Here is a 4,626-nt window from a genome sequence, read left to right as displayed (position 1 = left end):
GGCTGCTCCCACAGAGCCTTTGATAGTTGAACCCATTTCCATGGTTCGTCCTGACGCTGAACGCCAACTGACAATCCATGAGCCTGCTTTCACAGAGGCTCATGAAGCTGAAGACTTTCCAGCAGCTGATCCCATCGCTGCTGAAGACATTGGTCAACATGACCATGTAGAAGATGGTGCAGTCCTTCCTCAGCTCGAGAACAGCGAACTCATCAGCATTGGTCGTCCTCTGACGCCAATCGCTCAGGATGCTTCATGGGCTGATCGCCCACAAGAGGAAGAAGACTTTGAGGCCCAGCCAACTCCAACTACACAGGCGTCGCCTGCGTTGCGCAGGCTTCGCAAAGGTCCAAGGCCTCAAGTCTCTGCTGAAGACAATCCGGCTGCATCAGCCGCGGAAGAAGAAGTCCCACAAGTTGCCACTCCCCTGTCCCACCAAGAAGCAGTTCTCGAGGAGAACTGATTGTGACCGACCTCCAGCTCGTCAAGTGGAGGTTGAAAATCTTGAGGCTGCCACCACCACCACCAATGAAGCCACTGACGCTGTCATGGCTGAAGCTAATGTGGAGCCCTCCCCAACAAAAGCATCAGAAGTCAGCGAAGCCACTGATCCCACTGCTTCTGTTCCTGCACCTGCTGCCGGTCCCCAGTTCGACTATCATGTTGAGCACAGGCCTCAGGTACAGAAGCCAATCCCAAGATTGCCCAGGTTCCCAGGTCCTGCATCAGCACCTGGCTCTTCAATATCAATGGCTTCAGAGCAGACAACACATTCTTCAACAGCTCCAGGAACCCCTACTCCAGGGAAAGAATATCATCTGATCGGTTCTGGAGTTATCCGCAGCGAAGCTATTACTCATGCGTTCTTTACAACCAAGGTCGCATCTTCCCACACAAGCGCCTTGACATTGAAGCAATAGCTGGTCTGCCCTGTCTGGAAGAAGCTCTGGATTGCTTCAAAGAGGTTGGATGCTGCCGTTCGTCATGACCAAGAGCATTGGAATGAAGAGTTGCTGCTCCAATTCTATGCCACACTTCACATCGCGGGTATAGCAGAGATCCGAAGACTTGGGTCCTGGAGTGGATGACAGGAAACGTTCATCACGAAGCCAAAGCCTTTGACATCATTGAGCTCACTGGTTTGCCCACTCCTGGCGATCTCTACGAGCATGGCTGTCAGCTTCATAGTGAAGCTATTGAGAGCATCTTTCAGAAGACTGAACCTAATATGAGTCAGATGCTCAGTATGATGAAGCCATTGCCCCAAGATGCTGCATATCCCACGGAGTTCTTCGTTGAAGACCTTGAGTATCTGCCAAGAACCATTTATCACATCATAAGGCAAACTCTCTGGCCCATCAAAGGACACTCCACATGCCAAGCTGGAAGGTGCAATGAAGACTTTGGTCTTCTATATTCTTCATGGAAATGCTTCAATGCACAGGACTTCTTCATCCGCCAACTTGCTGCATCAGGCTCTGATCTTTTTGGATTCTTGAAGTTCTACGCTGTACTCATTTTGTACTCCCTCCCTCTGTTTTAGCGCACACTGCCTTTCTTTTCTGATCCAATCAAACTTTTCAAAACTTTACATCATGATATTATGCAACTTCCAACCTACCATTTTTCCTCCGACACCACAACGCCCACACGCCACCAAAGCCAAATACTTCCCGTTGCCACCATTTCCCCAAACATCCCCCAACGCATCCCGCCTCCTACCCCCCTACATTCCTCCACTACCCTCCCGCTCACATACACCCCAGCGTCCCCCCAACACCCCTGCCCAACTCCTCCATCATGCCCCTGCACCCCCAACCTGCACCAACCCACGACCGATTCCCCCCTCACCCAGCAAACCAAGCATTTTCCCCCCACCCCTCCGCCCCTACCCACCCCCCCGCCCAACACCAACCCCAACAGCCAGACCGTGAGAAAACCACCACCCCACCCACATACGGGCCCGCACCACCCTCATTCGATTCAAAGAATCCTGTAGATCCACACAACTACCTCGAAGCCCTTAGAGTGCTAGCGCCTCGCGCCTTACACTTATATTGAGTTGACATGGCGTGTACCTTATCACAGCGCGATACTCGTGACCAACCACTCTCCCACGCGCATCACTGGATATCGCCTCGACACAACCACAGCGCCTCCTGTGGTTATCAACTCGTATGCCAATCCCCTTGATCTCCCTAGAAACCACCAATCTACCCCCTTGCGCCTCATTCAATCGAAGAAGAACTAAGCGAACCGATACCACTAACCCGCACTCGCGTTCAATGCTCTGCCTCCCCCCACACGATCCCTCCCCTCCAAAACCACCACCACCCGACCCCCATCCCGCCCGAACCCCTACCCCACCCCCTACACGCACACTACCAACCCACGCCTCTCAGATCGCAAAGCACAATAACTTCCCCTTACCAAACACAGCAGAACCAGCCCTCACCCCACCCCTCCCCGCCCCCCCAACCCACAGCACAAAACACCCCACCTCCTGCCTCCAACCACACCTCACCACACACCCGTTATTCCAACCTCCCGAACAAAAGCAAACCACCCCGCCGCCAAAAGACCAAAAATACTATCTAGCCAATGCAATGCCACTAACATGCAACCCAACAACTCTCCCGGGGTACGGACACAAACCAAAGACAAAAAATACCAAACAAACATCATGCCCCTTAACCAACTACACAAAACCACAAAGTATAAACCGAAATTTTCACTCAAAAAAAAAAAAACACAAAACTAGCTTCTACCAACCCGCCTGACCAATAATCTTTCGCAGACGCCCCCATAATTATCCCGCCTTCAAAAACCACACCAAACCGAATCCCACAACAGAAAAACTCTCATACAACAATATCACCGACTCAAGCCCACCCTACCCTCAATGCGATCAATACTCAACCTCATCACACACCACCAACCTCATGACTGCTCTAAACCAGCATAGGGCTATTTAATTAACCGTTAAGCGTCCTATCTTTGTAATCCTCCAAAATCAATAATTCTAACGCACGAATTGACCCAAAGAAAATAACGGAATTACACTTATAATAGGTCAACAGACCGAACAAGACATAATCGCATAAGGTCATCATCTACATTTAACTCCGCTCACCAATTAACATAGCCGAAGGATACTCGACACTCAATCCAGAAACACATCCCATAATCATAAATGTACCCAACCGAACACCCTATGACCATAAAGGCACTACCATCACTCCGACAGTCGCAGATGGTACACTTACCCCTCAACTACAGGCTCATTCATGCGCCTCCATAGGTGATATCACCACACATATACATATTATGGACTCAGATGCGACTAAGAGCTAAGTATATAATCTTAGTCTCCACACTGAACCACACCCAATACAAAAAGCCCCCACACTGCACGCTTACCCATGAGCCGCCAAATCTCAACCACATCTCCACAACTACTCCCCAATCCACCCGGATTATCAAGTACCACTGCAGTGACTACCCATGAGAGGATATTATTTATACAACGCTCTATACACCTTATCACTTCACTGTACATCCTCCCAGCATAGTCCAACACGACTAAGGACATCATGTAACGCACATTTGAAATTGCCCAAAAACCCATGATCTCCAACGTAGTACCAACGCCACGAGTAATCCTAATGTGAAAGCTCAGTTTATACTTCTTCTGATATACGGTATCCTACAACAATCACCACGCTCAATCAGACATTCACAATCTGCTAATTCAAACAGACCCGATAATAGCTGCCCGTAGCAAACAACACTCCTCGCCTAAGTGTAATCAAACAGAAGAATAAACTATTATCAGTCTAATACTCCTATTATCTGCCTCCTAACAAATCAATAAATTCACACGCCCACAACTGGAACTAAAATGAAGTATACTCCGACACTCTCTCGAACTGTTCGATATAGGATTACCTAACCACATATTATGGCGAGCAAAACAGATTCAACTCATATATATTAGCTTATCCATCCTGTGACATGGCTTTGGCTCTTTCACACTGGAGTCTCACTAGTACAAAATTTGATGCCTACCCGCACTTTGATACATCTGCTACTTCTTGTCCAGCACCCACTCCACAATGACCCTATAAAGCAACATGCACCCAAAAATTACAACCCAAACCCTAACTGACTGCACGATTAGGGATCTTTATATACTTAACCAATCATAGGACTTAATGAAACCCAAAGATCAATTTAGCTTTATTTTGCATTTCGATTCTCTTGATTTAGTAAACAACAAAACATGAGGAATCGCAAGTTAATCACCATCGAAGAGCAAATCCACCGCTATGGACATATTAATATATATCCATCATCAGCCCCAAGTTCGAATAATCATACCTTGGATTGACCCCCACAAGTATAGGGGATCTATCGTAGTCCTTTCGATAAGTAAGAGTGTCGAACCCAACGAGGAGCAGAAGGAAATGATAAGCGGTTTTCAGACAAGGTATTCTCTGCAAGTACTGAAATAAGTAGGTAACAGATAGTTTTGTGATAGGATAATTTGTAACGAGCAACAAGTAACAAAAGTAAATAAAGTGCAGCAAGGTGGCCCAATCCTTTTTGTAGCAAAGGACAAGCCTG

Source organism: Triticum urartu, chromosome 6 (genome assembly GCF_003073215.2).
Source record: "Triticum urartu cultivar G1812 chromosome 6, Tu2.1, whole genome shotgun sequence".
Classification (NCBI taxonomy): domain Eukaryota; kingdom Viridiplantae; phylum Streptophyta; class Magnoliopsida; order Poales; family Poaceae; genus Triticum; species Triticum urartu.
Note: the sequence above shows the minus strand (reverse complement) of the source record.